At 38.6% G+C, this 14,498-nt stretch overlaps 1 protein-coding gene across 1 annotated transcript in view; it reads left to right on the top strand.

The window, feature by feature from the left end:
* sash1b (SAM and SH3 domain containing 1b) overlaps window positions 1–14,498 on the top strand; it is a 52,378-nt gene that overhangs the window by 23,098 nt on the left and 14,782 nt on the right. The window lies entirely within an intron of this gene.

The following is a 14,498-nucleotide window of genomic DNA, read 5'->3' as shown; positions in this document are numbered from 1 at the left end:
GCACACCTGTTTATTTGCAAACTTAAAATTTAACACCATACTTTTAACCTCCATGAGCTTTCATGTAGAAATTGCAGGGCTGTTTTATTAGTCTGCATTCGTTTTGGTTAGGTGTACCCAATAAACTGAGTCACTATAGAAAAAATTAATTGCTTTAATTTTCTTCTGAAAAATTGATTTTAAAAATGTATTACTAGAAAATGAATATATACAGTGTTTGCAATGCTTATTTGGGGGAATTCATGCCTCAAATTACCTGAGCGGAAATAATGTAGCAATCCCAGCTGTTTTCCAATTTTTTTTCCGCTTTGTGATCATCAGACCACATCCTAATTTTGCCCCCTTTACCCAGACTTTCCCAAATGACACTGTTTGGACCATTTCCATGAATTAAAACTGTTCCAGTGGATATCCTCTTACAGTTTTCATACAGCTCTGTGATTGTGATTAGGTTTGACTTTCATTGTGTCCATCAATATGTAATTACACTGAAACTGCTGTATTAGCAATGCAAGCTTGGCCTCAATCTTAAATCACCGGATATGTAGCACAGTGATTCAGAATCTGGAATCCCTTTGAGATGATCACTGTCAGTTCAACTGTTTAAATCAGTTACACATTATATAACCTTGAGCAGCCACAAATGGGACTCACCTTTAGTGTATGAGCTAATGATGCCCAGTGGACTGCGTGCATTGGCAGTTATTTTCAGCTGCGATTGCAAATCTCGCATCTGTGTGAGTGTATCCGGATTTCAACCAACCGTGGAAATTCACTCTGAGCTCCACAGTAAGGACTCGTATTTGACCATTTGCCATATCTTTGATGTTGCTGATTTTTTTGTTTTGTTATGTTTGTTTTTTTTGTACCTGGAAGCATTTTCTCTCTGTATCCTCTCTCTGAGAACAGCAGAGTACATTGAAGTTCATTTAAGCTTGCCTTTGTTTTCTGACCAATATATCATATAGAGCTGTTTACAACAATCATAACTTTAAAATTAAAATAATACATCATTTTTAATATCCATCCATTCAACACATTTAGCTGGGATGGGCTCATGCACCCTGCAATCCTCGAAATGGATAAACATATAGCAAATATATAGATGGATGGCATTCAACAAAACAGAAATAAAGTTGGTCCTACCCCAACCATCATAACTGATCTGTTTAAAGATGGGAGCAAATACAGCCTGCCAGGATTGACATTGTTCTGTTCAGTTTAGATTTAAGAACATAATGTTTTGCTCTGTGTGTGCCATATAAACAGCTGCTCACTCATACCTGCTTTAGTCAGCTGTGTCTGTCCTTACTGGACCTACAGAGTTGCTTTTGGCCTCTTTTTTTAGCTTCTCTCCCTTCTTTGGAATGAGTCAAATAAATAATTAGCCAGCCTTTCCACACCGCCTCAGCTACTTAACTAAGATTAAATGGAAGACTGGAATGAAGACAAGAAAATGAAATGTGCTCAACTGAGCTCCATCTTCCCAGACTGCAGTATTGATTTTTCTCACTTTCTAGTTCCAAGAAGAGACAATTTTTTATCCCCCCTATGAGTAAAGACTGTAACTATACACTTTCTTCCATACACACTCCCACACACCCTGGCACCTGGACAGGTACAGTTGAGGAAAATACTAAGCTGTGAAATGTCGGGTAAAATACCAATAGATAACCACAAGAGTAAAGTTTTAACCACAATGTGTTTTTTTCACTGTGCATGTGGAACATGTTTTGTGTGTGATAATCAGGCTCTGCAGACCTCCTAAAGCTGTACTTTGATATTAACTATCTACGTGTTTGTACAAAGGGAACATAAAAAAGCGGACATGAGTGTTCTTGTGATAGCTTTGATGGGCAAAGCTATAAAAAATGCAGAATGTGCATTTCTGTGAGGAATGACAGGAAGCTGTCTGACAGGTATTGTATTTGCTGAGCCTGCAGGATGGACAGAGCAAATAAAACTTTCCCCTATGACCCTCACTGTAACCCAAATTTCCTTTAGGGTTTTATTAGTTGCATGTTAACATAATAACACGTGACAAAAACACAAATATATATATAAATATAATCTGAAAAGTTATTGATGTTATACAATATATTTTATAATTAAAATATATTTTTACTGCATACTGCAAAAGCTGTTATATATTATAATGGCTTTAGTGTAAGCTAAAATATCACATGACGTGTCTGTGGTAAACATATGTATTATGTTTAGATATGTGAGCTAGTTCTATCTTTGTGGGGAGTATGATTGCATAAGATAGTGTGAGCAGCATAATGCAGTCAGTGCATGGCTAATTTCAGAAGTAAACAAACTGACTCAACCACCAGGGTTATTTAGATCTCTCCACACATAATTACACTGCCAAATGAAGCTGAGTGGTTCAGAGGACCACGGTTGGTTCTGCATTTAAACAAGGCTTTTGTCTGCACGGTAACTTTTTCTTACAGATATATTCTAGAACATTTTCATGAGTTGCAGATAATGGTGATGATGTGTCTGACGTTATATACAATGCACTAACATACACAATATATGTACTATAGTTCAAATTACTTTTGTGTAAATAAACATTACTGAGCTGTTATTACCACATCACCACCAGCCTTCTTGCTGGAATCTCCAATAGGTCGCATGTTGACAAAATCAATGATTTTTACTATGTAAAAAAGGTGAATTGAAGTGTAAGAGCTGCCTTGGTTGCTGTCTACTGACTGTTATGAACATTATAATCACTACTTCATTGCACTGTGAAATATTGAAGTGTTTGCATGCTGTATATTTCTCAAAAAAAATCTCACATATTATTTACCATGCTAAATAGTATGTTTGTGTGGATTTTAAGACACAGCCATTGTGGTGACTTTTTTATGATATGGGATTTTGAGGATTAATAATATTTTAGAATCAAGTTTCACAGAAATATATTGATACAGTCCAGCCATTCTCCTGCATATTCTTTCTGAATAACACATCAACGTGTCCTGATGTCTGTTACACATCATCAACTAATGATTTAATAAAAACAGAGTTGGGGCATTGGTTCTCCTTCTGTATTATTATTATTCACTTTCTTCCAGTTCTTCCATCCGTACAATAGAAACTATACCTTATCATTCTGATTCTTCACTTAGCATTTCTCCTTGTTTCTTTCTTGTCTAATCTCTCCCTCACCTTGTCATGGCCTTCATTTTCAATCAGTAGTAGAAAAGCTTTTATTATACAACCGTACGCCTGAACTGTGCATGAACCATCTATTTTTATCATCCATATTCAAAATCTAAATGTGTAGTCAGTCACAATTTAGAACCTCTGAGAATGGGATTTATGAGATAATACAGTATACTGCCTCTTTTCATGCATCATCAAGCAAATGGGGGCATTCGACTGTAGTCCGAAGTGGTAGGCAGACTTGGTGACAATACTGAAGAAATTATGAAGAAGAGACATTAAGCCTAAAGGAAAAGAATAAAGACAAATAAAGGAGACGAAAGTAGGACAATAGAGGAAAAAAAAGGTTGTGAATAAGGAGAGCAAAAAGCAGAGGCAGCAAGGAGGAAGTGACTTAAGACGGGCGTAACATGTGACGGAGAGGTAGAGGTTTTCAATCAAGAAAACGATCTATGTGTCATCGAAGCTTGACATTACTCTGAGAGGGTGTGGACCTGATTTGGACGAGCTTTCAACCAGAACACACAGCTCCACATCGATGCGACAGAAAAGGATAGTAAATTAACCAATCCCTGCAGGTTTCATGTGTCTAGAAGTAGATTATCTGATGAAGTTTTCATATTGATCACTGTTTGTTTAGTAGCACCACTAAGCCACAGTGGTGCATTTGTATTTGTGCTTTTAATGCTTTGTTTTATTGTCTCCAAGATATTGATCCTGACATCTAAAATTGGAGCACTTTTCATTAGTTTTAGTCATTGTATCAGTTAAATTGAATTGCATTTGGAGCCACAATATGTATTATGGGAACTGTATAGCCTGCTACAGAGAGATGGTTTATAATGCATGAATTTAATCATTTTTTATTCCTGAGTGCTTATGCTTGACTTAATACGGTTTAAGCATTTTGCATTATTAAAGTTTGTATGATATCTTTACAACATGGCCACTCAGAAGTTTTAAGGGCACCTCATGAAAATAAATTGTGAAGCTTCTCTGTCAAAGATCCCCTTTTAAAGTAATCTTATTGTGTGATAAAGGCATCCATTCAGTGATGACTGAGAATTCTTGTCTAAGTAAAACAAATGGCACAAAATTGTACTCATTTTTTGAAACAGATGAAGGGAATCTTTTATTGTGACAGCCCAGACACTCCAGATGCCTTAAGTACAGGTATGACACACATATTGTAAAAAAAACAAACTGCAGCACAATTTTTCACGTTAATGCTATTTTAATTGACTTGAAACTTTAATGAGACACATTGATTTTAAATGAAACACTTGGCCCAATTCCGGCCTCAAGAATGGGCCAGATATTGAGCAAGAGATCAATTCCAATAAGTGATTATGCATATTTAATCACCATGTCAGTCTTATTGACCTTTTGAAGAATTGAGCTTTTACGAAATTATCTTTTTTCTAGTGAAATTCATTTTAGGATGAAAAATATATGGAAATGCAGCAGAATAAATTAAATATCACCATTTTAGTACTGTTGGCTTGTATATGGAGTACAGGGAGAAATATTTGAGCTAGGGCTGGGCGATATATCGATATAAAAAAATATATCGATATAAAAAATATATTGATATATTTTTAAATGTGATATGAAATTAGAGCAAATCGCATATATGGATATAGTTCAATTTTTTTCTTTCTTTATATATAAATGCTGCCCTTACTAGGGTTTGTCATATTTAGTTCTTTTGTTGTGTTTGCTATTCTTTTCTCATATAAATATATTTATTCCATAAAAAAATTTGCCTATTTTATTTCATAGGCTATTTTTATTCAAGATATATTTTTATTGAAATGTGCACTTTAAGGAGCTTTGATTTTTTTTAAAAAGGTACTCCTGTTATACAGTATTTATGTTCACTTAAATAAACGGTCTCGATAAAACTACTTGTGACATGTCATATTTGGCTTGACTTTGACTGAACATTTGCGCTCACTTTGCGGAAAAAAAAATCTGGTTATATAGCGTATATCGATATTCAGCCTAAATATATCTGGATATGACTTTTGGTCTATATTGCCCAGCCCTAATTTGAGCCTTAAGAAATCAAGGTTTAATATCTTACGATGAACAGATCAAGAATCATCTCATTGAAGAGATGCCAAACACTGAAAGCGAGACCTCCCTCGGTTGTTGAACTATTTTCTAACGGGGGATCTTGGTTCATTATAGATCCTCATGCAATTCTTATGATGTCAGAGCATGCTTGGCTAGCTGCGGTTAGCATCCATTAATGTTGGTAGTGGCTGTAAGGTGGATGTCCTTGGAATGACACAGAGGAGGAGAAGGAACATCTGAGAGTGCAGAGCAGTAGGCAAATTGAGTTGGACAGGAGATGTTGTCACCAGCCCTGTTGAGATGTCTGCGGTTGTCAAAACGGCCATGTGCGAACAGCGAGCACCGTCTCCTGAACATCATCGTAGTGTTAAAATGCAGTACTCTAAGACAGTGTTCTCTCACAGGGAAGATCTAGTCTGACAGATATGCTGCATCTGACTAGACGGTAGGAGTGGGCAATATGGGCAAATTAAATATCTTTTTTATTTTATTTTTTTTTCCGATAATCTGACGATATCCTTTTAAAATGTGATTTCTATACCCAAAAAAAACTGTTACAATTTTTCCTTCTTACCAGGACATCTATGGGTGGCATAATGTTTCAGAACAACAGCTCTTTGTTTTCTTTAAACCATCCAAGTTAAACTTTAATGAAGAACACATTAAATGGGTAAATATTCATTCATGTTCTCTCTCCCGAGGTAGATTGTGCAGCATACAAGCATTGGCGAATGAGGACTTTCATGCACCTCTCCTCTACCTTCTATGCACCTTCGTTTGTTCTTTTCGTTCGTTCTTTTTGAGATATTATAAAAACTCGATAATGTGAAATTACACATTGTCAAAACAGCGTTAACAATATTATCGTAGATGATTTATAGCCCATTTCTACTAGACAGCAGGGAAAAATGTTGTAAAATATGTTAATAGGGTCTCAGTAATTCCCAGTAAGATGTAAGCGTCTGACGTGTTTCCAGTCTGTCTGGTGTCTCCACCACTCTGAACAAAGTTTAAATACAGACACCAGCAAACCGCCCACTCTGCTTGGAATCCATTTACGAGACACTATTGTTAACCATTTCACATCTGTCACTTCTCAAGTCAGAGGTCCAGTCTTTCTCTTTTCTCCATCTAACTTGCCGTGCTGTTTTTCAAGTCGGTGTGTCCTCTACATGTTTTTCTCATGGCAAGCTTCAAAGGAGAAATGTCCAGAGGGTATTTTCTTTCCTGATTGGACCAATTCACTTGTTTTTCACACCATGTAGTATGACCTCATTCTGGGGCCCCATGATCTTATGCTGCATGATTGACAGCTGCCCTTGAGACCTGCGTCGTGTCTCACAGGAGGATCAGTGGATGTTGTGGTCTTGCGAGGGGTGAGCTGCCACACTGATAATGTAGCCCAGATATGGTGTGAGTTGGCAGTGGTGTCAGGGGATCGCGGCGCAGTCACACAAGAGTAATTACCCAAAGCACAGGGGTGAGGGGCAGATGAAATGATTTCAGCACCTCTGAATTAAACATTGTCCAAGGAATACGAACACTCCACAGGCTGCTTCACTACAAACCATGGACCATTCATAGAGCCCTTTACAACGGAGGAATACACACGGCCTTTCTAGGTGTGAATTGTATTGAATTTGAAAGGGAGGTCTCTATTTGTTTTCAGCACCACTGAATTAAACATGCTCTAAGGAATGGGAACATGAATCTACAGGCCGCTCCCACTACAAAAAGCCCCCCTGCCATCCAGAGGGGATTTAACGGACACAGAATTTTCATGCATGTAATTTAACTGAAATTTAAAGGGGATGATTCTCTATTTGATCACTGCACTGCTGAATTAAACATGCTCCACGGAACACAGACAATCCAGAAAGCCACAGGATACTTTTGCAATAATATATTATCCATATTTCCGAATTTAAAATGTTCTGCATTTTACATATGAGGTTTTTTTTTGGAGACTATAGTTTCCTCCATCTAAATCGGGGGGTGTTTTTTTCAGCTAATGTTTCAAATCCTGATCAGATTTGCAAGATTTAGAGCGCTAGACAAAAGGTTTGTTCTGTGACTGCTGTCTGCCCTCTTAATCTTCTTTGGACTTTCATTCCCATCCTTTTTTAATCTAGACCCCTGGCTGGTTTCTCTGAGTAGCAAGATGTTTTTTATTATTTATTTATTGCTGCACACTAGATAACAACAGTGTAGTTTTAATTTGCTTTTTGGAAACTGTCTACATTTTTGTGTTGTATTTTTTACAAAAGTCATGATCCATGAATCCTGCTCAGCCTGGTACCTTTTATCAATGTGAAAAAACTTGTTTGTGGCCATTTCTGTTCTGTTTACCCACTATTGAGAATGAGAGCATGAGAAATCTCCTATTCAGTGAAGCTGGTCTTTTGTCTCTGTCAGCAGTGAGAGATATTTGCACAGTGACTGACGGGGTAAAAGTGGGAGCAGAGCTGTGTACTGCAGACCTCACTAATGCAGTTCAAACAAGACCAGGTGCTCGATATGCAGCGTGTGTATCTGTGACTGACAGTGTGCATGTCACAGTGCAACCCTTCCCATCAACTCCTTCATTTGGGACTTGTCAAAATCCACTTACCACTCAGACATGAATGGTTAAGCTCTTGCACTCATCCTCTTTTTCTCTTTAGGGGGCCCCGGGGCTGTCGGTCTGGACTGGGCCCTTGGGGGCTATGGAACAGCTGTAATTCTCACACACATTCACACACACATAGAATGTCATAGATCTATTACATATCACAGCTGGCACATGAAACTCTTGTCACTCTTTTGTGCCTCACTGATTTTCAATTCTTAGACATTTCTGAACTACCTCTTCTTTCAAAAAACATTTAAGAATCTGTTGCAGAATATTAGGTTATCATCAAGCAAAAGGAAAGCTACTTCTAAATGACATACTGCATTTTTTACAGTTGTGTTTAATTATTTTGTGTCTCTTAACGCTTAACTCAAAATTAATGTTGTTACTTCAATATTATAATACCTTTTCCATAACTTTCCATCATTTCTGTTCATTTTTTTACTCAGAAAATGAGTTTAGGCTGGTCTGATTCTGTCGTACTCAGAAGGGCAGACCATGTGAAAACCTTGTGATTCCGTTTCAGTAATCTAAATGTTTAAACTTCAGTGATTTCATGGCTTTCTGTGGTTGGAGAAAATGACCTGTAGTAACCCAGCCAAAACCTCCATGGATGAACTGTAACATGCAGTCGCTGAACAAAGATTCGCCTCAGATGTGGACATAAATCCAGAGTTTGTTATTGCTATTACAAATAAACCATGCAATATGATACCAAGGCCATGGTCCTGATCATATGGGCCAGTCTTTCCACAGACACATGAATTGTGTCTCTCAGTCTGTTGAGCACAGGAGTGATCTCTCCAGGGATCAAAGCTCAGATGAGTGCTCAGGCCATCCAGGTCGGCACAGACAAAAGCAGGAGATTTGACGGTGATAGGAAAGGAGCAGGCTGACGGGGAAGAAGGGCGTCCATCTCCGGCTCCCCCTGTGCTCCGAGGTGACGAGCAGCCCGCTGCTGTGTAGCCAGGCGGAAAACTGCCCTTTCTGGCATGAGATGCCTCGGCCCTTTGGCACCGTGCGTAGAATGTAGCCCTCCACCATCTCCACCATCCATCTGCAGCTCAGCGTAATCTGCAGCCTCCTGGAGCAGATCTGACCCTGCTATTGTTGCCTCCTGCTGCTCACAGCTCTAGAGTCAGTGGTCAGTTACTGAAGATGAAGATTAGAGGCAATAAGGTCCCGATATCCTCATATAATCTCACACTGACTAATACTACAAGCGAATAAGGTCACCACCCTGATACTTAATGCCTTAAGGATATGTGAGGATGCTCTTGTTGATATTTAAACAGTGAGCAGGTAGGAAAATCACATTAGGCTTCTTCTGGATTTCCTTACCTCCATACTGCAAGGCTCAGCTGCAAGTCATTTGTTAGTGCACAGAAAAGCTTTCAACATCACTGCACTTTGTTTAGGTTTAGAGGAAATATTTAGTTTCCACTTTAAGTCTAATTTCAACTTACTACAGCATCATCATACTAACCTCTCTATCAATCTATCAATGGCACATCAGTAAGTAACTCAAAGGTAGTTGACTCAGAGTTAATATTTGCTGCCACCTGCTGGCGAACACACTGCTAGTGTTCTAAATGATAGTAAGGTACCTAAACCCCATTAGACACGTATGTTTTAGATTATGAACAACAGATCTACTCTATTTTTATATTAAACTGTTATATTCTATTATACTATACTATGGTTTGGAGTCTGTTGTTCAGCAGGGGTGTACCATGTCTCCCATTCTCTTTCAGATTGTCATTATGAGGAAGATAACAGCTGACAGACCCAGGGGCATCCATTGGACTCTGTTCCCCCAACTTCAAGGTCTAGACTTTGCAGATGACCTTGTTATTCTCTCCTTAAATCATATCCATTTGCAGGAGAAAACTGTCAGAGTGAACAAGTTTGCCAACAGACAGGCTTGAACATCATTGCCTCCAGAGCCCAATTACTGTCTATTAATACCACTCCTGATGCACTAATCACAGTAAATTGGGACATTTGACAATGTCGAGGAGTTTACTTACCTTGGAAGTCTTGTCAGTAAAGATGATGCAACACAGAAGGATGTCAGAGAAGGGAAGGCTCACGTTGTTTTTGCTTGGCTCCAATACATTCAAGTCACGGTTTGACACAATTCACAATACTGTTTTTTTACGATATGGTATTCTCACTTTTTTTTTTTTTTTAGAAATGCTTTAAGGTGTAGTGTTGCAGTGTGCTTGCAAAGGTAGTATAGAAGAAGACTGCAAGCTCGCTAAAATGGATGGAAAAGGAAGGGAGGGAAAAAATAAAGATTTAAATACGCAGAATTCAGTTGCCTGCACATGGCTCTAAACATGACCGTGGCTGAGCCAGAGGCTAGCAGTTGCTAACGACACTGTAATCTGTCCTAGAAATGGCAACAGTGTAACCTGAGGTGGGAACGGTGGCTGTGACAATGCCATGGGTCAGGAAGGTGTAATCAGTGATAACCGCTGTATGAGAGCAGTGCAGAGCGGCAACAAGTGGGACACATCCAGGGATTAAAAGAACTAACATGTACATGCGGCAGGACTGGCTACCACAACAATTTGTTGTTATTTGTTCTCAACAAAGAACAAAGAAGCTTGAATTAAAACACTCACGAAGGGAGCATGACTCCATTCTCTGGTCAGGATGCTGGTACTCCACTGTATCTTTACATCATCAGTAGTTGTTTACTGCTATATTAATGTCATGGATGTTGTGCACAGATGCTTTTACATGTTTCTGAAACCTCAGTAAAGCACAATACAATTATGTTGAAACACTAATTAATTAAACATAATCTTTGGTTGTTTACAAAGAAACTCCACAGGGTTCCTTCCTCAATTAATAATTAATTTAAAAAAAACATTTAAATATATGCATACAATTTTAAAAAATTCTGTAAATGTCTTTACAGATTTACAGACTTTTTTTATTTTATTTATTTATTTATTAATTTATTTGCACCATAAGAAAAGGCAATTACAAAAAACAGAAATGAAACAAGAATAGTAAGTGCGGGAGAGGTTAAAAAACCCTATATGGGCTTATAAGAAGCACTTCCCCAAGATGTATACAAAAATTCAAAAATATATTGACAACAACAATGAGAGAAAGCAACAACACATAACAACAAAAAAAGAAAGCAATACAAGTGCCATTTTATAGCACACACACAAAAAAGTCAGAAATAAAAACATGGGTGTGTATAAAGGTAGATAATTGTATTTGAGTGTATGAGCATGTATAAGAGGTAATGATCCAATGACAACTATACTGGAAAAGAAACTATTAGGACTCTTGATTTAACAGGTAAGCTTTAAGTCTTAACTTAAAATTATTGAGGGATGAAGATAATTTAACTACATGAATGTGAGAATTTAGTTTATCAGTGTGTCTTGTGTTGTAAGAATGGATCCGAGAGTTAACTGTAAAGAATTCATGAAAAGATTTGGGCAGCAAGTGGGAAAGATTATTATATTTATAAATAAATATGCATGATTGAAGTATATTAATATCGTAGACTGACAATATATGAAGTTTCTTAAACAGAGGGGCAGATGGAGGCAAATAATTAGAGAAGATGACTAATCTAACAAATTTCTTTTGTGTGATTAATAATTTCTGTAAATTAGAAGGATAAGTGCTGGCCCAAACAATATTCTATTAGACTGGTCAGATAGAACCATCTGTATCAGACACATATCTGACCCATATTTCACATTTCTTATAAAGCCAATAAAGCCTGACACACCACTCTAACTCCACGGCAGACATAAACATGCAGGCACACTCTCACACACTAAGAGGTGGTGGTTTATTTGAACATGTGAGTCAGCCAGTCCCTGTGGGCCGCAGCTGGAGCGAGTGGAGCGCCCCACCCAGCAGCACCAGCGTCACATGCGGTTGCAACTCCCCCCAACCTCCCCTTCAAGCAAACTCCCTCTGATTTATGCGTGCCGGACACCCCTCCCCTTCACTTCAGGATGTATTGTCCTCCTCCACTCACTGAACTGAGTTAACTTTCAAAACGGTGCCTTTCACTTACAGCAGTGTAGTGGAACTGACGAGCAACTAGTGCTGGGTAGCTACTGTTGGCAGCCAGATGCCTGCTTGTGGTGAGTGTATTTTTATGTTTGCACTGGAATGTGATCCTATGGTGAGAGCTGGTAGTTTCCTGTAGATTTATTGGGGAAAATGTACATTTATATAGTCTTGTTTCATAAGACAACTTACTGTAATGTGTGCATCTTTCTCTGTTCGGTTGTTAGCTGTTTTAGTTGGTTAATGAAGACTTTGATTTAGTAGAAAGAGCTTAAACAAGTTGTTGCTTGTTCTCGTGATCTTTTGTAACATCCCTCAATTAACTGTTTTAGACACTCGTCTTTTATAGTCAGTGATGTGTAGAACATGACATCCTCTGTTGAACTAAAATCTTACTGTAATTGTCACTGTAACAATGAAATGACTGACCGGTGAATGACGAGGCTTTAGCAAGTATACGAGTTTGATGCATCTTTTTAAAATAAGTATGTCAAATAGGCTGTAAACGTTTACACTTTCCAGTCGATGTGGTTTTACTGAATCATGTTTGACAAAAATGCTGCTTTGCCACTGATGTTGTATTCTGTGGAATACAGCTTCTGACAAACCTATTGTAGGTCAAACTGGACTTTACTTAACTTTACTCTCAGGACATTTATTGTCAGTAGGTTGTCAGTTATAAAAATGTTTATAGTCTTATTTGAATGTTCAGCTCCTCTTAGTATTGCCATCTGAAGCAAGACTTGTTTCAACACCTCTGGCTCAAAGCAGGATAAAGCGATACAAATTATATAGTGATACTTTGTGACCCTGGTCTGGCTGCCTAAGAGGGTGAGACAAGACAGAGGAACTGTAAAAACACTCATTAGACACTCTGGGCCCTGGGGGCACGTGGATCTTTTGTCTGCCTATGAGATGCTCAGCTCCTGAGAAATGCGACACCACACTCTCCTTTTCAAGCCTCTGTGGTTGATGTCTCATGCTGCAGTTTTGGCTTTGAGACCATTAATTAGGAGACAGAGGGAAATATAAAGCACACTGGAATATTTTCCCCAAACTCTCATTTTGTAAGAATTGTGGTCTGACAATGGAACTCGCATTGTTTATTAGTTTACATTCATCTGTAACAGGGATGTATACATGCAGCGTGTCTAATAAGCACTCAGGGCAATGAAATATCATGTGGCTGTGTCACAATAGGCTGTTTATGTGGATCAGTGGCAGTCGGAGGCAGAAGAGCGACTCCAGCCAGGCACAGTGCAGAGCCTCTCAGTCGGCCTAAGCCTCGTTTCTTGACTGTATGAAAAGCAGCCAGATTTTCAGGCCATTTTCAACCCGGGGGCATGTCATTTACTAAATGAATGGCCCTCTTTTCTGGACAGTTGAGCCAGTCACAGTCTATCATGCCACGAGACAAGCGAGCCCACAGTATTACTTTTCACTGCAGAGGACTGTTTTTCAGCAGGGTTATTTGCATACCTTCAGGGTATGGCATGAGTGAAGCATAATAATAATTATAACAAACATGCATGAAACAGTTTATCGACCTAGTAATTGGATATTATCAGACACAGGTTCTATTCTGCTGTCCAGTCTTAACTCATGATGAGGACCTATCTTGTAGTAATAGTTATTTTCATCAATGGTTCAAGCTGTGTCACTGCTCTGCACGAACTGTATGATAGTGGTTTTTATTCATTCACACAGCAGCAGAAAAGAGTTACTAAATGGGTTTAACCATTGTCGTTTAATCTTGTTTGTCTGTTTTCTAAAGAATTTGGATATGAATCTGAACACTTAGGCTGCTATGCTTATATCAAATTATATCCAGCCAGCCTTTTTTTTTTTTATTCCTCCCAAATGTATTTTGCAATGAAAATATGTTGCATATGTCTAGAATAAATAAACACTTGGATGGAATGGGCTTACGGCTTCTGCCTTTTATTTAGACAATCAACAACATTTTTATCCTCCAAGGTATTGAGTGGGTAGCTCCTGTCAAAGTGCCTGTATTGGTCTTCAGTAAAGTAAACCAATTAATCCAATGTATCTGACAGTTAGTTTGAGTTATCTGGTTTTCTTTAGTCTGACAAAGAAACCAGCCTCACATGTTGATTGTGATGCCAAAGGTCAGTAGGTCATAAAACTCAGCAGAATTCCTTGAAATGATTTATTCATAGCTTATGGGGAAAGGCACATCATTACAGGTAGCACAATTGTAGGAAACTAAACGGGGTTACATCCAGGAGGTTTCGCTCTGGGTCAGGACAAAGTCTCATCCGACTCAATGACTTTTGTTTCTTGTGATTTACGGTAGACTGAACCGTGGCCTCTTGAGTCGACTCGTGATGGCTGCTGGAGAGCTGGGTGAGAGTTGTAGCTGCGTCACACGGTGCTTCCTCTGGCCAGGGGGTCAGGTCTGAGGAGGTGGAAGGGGTCACTGGGCAGGAAGGCAACAAGCTGGTGAAGACGGAGGCAATATCACAGCTGGATGTCTCTGATACTTTTACACTCCTGGTGCTTTATCTTAGAGGCTGTTTGTTTTGCTGGTGACCGTACTAAAGCTCTGAACAAT

Source organism: Centropristis striata, chromosome 16 (assembly GCF_030273125.1).
Source record: "Centropristis striata isolate RG_2023a ecotype Rhode Island chromosome 16, C.striata_1.0, whole genome shotgun sequence".
Lineage (NCBI taxonomy): Eukaryota > Metazoa > Chordata > Actinopteri > Perciformes > Serranidae > Centropristis > Centropristis striata.
This window is presented reverse-complemented; position numbering and strand designations above follow the sequence as displayed.